This window comes from Arachis ipaensis, chromosome B03 (genome assembly GCF_000816755.2).
Source record: "Arachis ipaensis cultivar K30076 chromosome B03, Araip1.1, whole genome shotgun sequence".
Lineage (NCBI taxonomy): Eukaryota > Viridiplantae > Streptophyta > Magnoliopsida > Fabales > Fabaceae > Arachis > Arachis ipaensis.
Window position 1 is genome coordinate 25,330,129 of NC_029787.2, and position 453 is coordinate 25,330,581.

A 453-nucleotide genomic window follows, 5' to 3' on the forward strand; every position below is an offset into this window, starting at 1 on the left:
TTTAGAAATTATTACAAAGAATTTGAGTATGACAAGAAGAAGAATGAGAAGAACCTTATTTGGTTTAGGTTATAAAAGGGGGAAAAGGACCAAAAGGGAAAAAAGGACCAAATTGGTTAAGTCTCATTTTTCTCCTCGTCATCTAGACGTTACCATCTCCAACATGGCAAAGACATAGCATTGAACTCCGATGACAAAAAATGTGCTTGGGACTAACGTGATGTATTTTTTCGAATTTAGAGGATAAAATTAGAGCAATTAAGATCTCAGAGATTAAATCGGTGCAACTCGTCAATTCTAAAGACTAAAATGGGACTTAAATCTAGCAATGCTACATGTCTAACAAAATTTACAAAATCATATTAGGTGTATACTAAAATTAGTCATTAGTATAAAATATATTTTAAAATACAAAATACATATTAAGAATAAGTTAAATAATATAGTATTTTG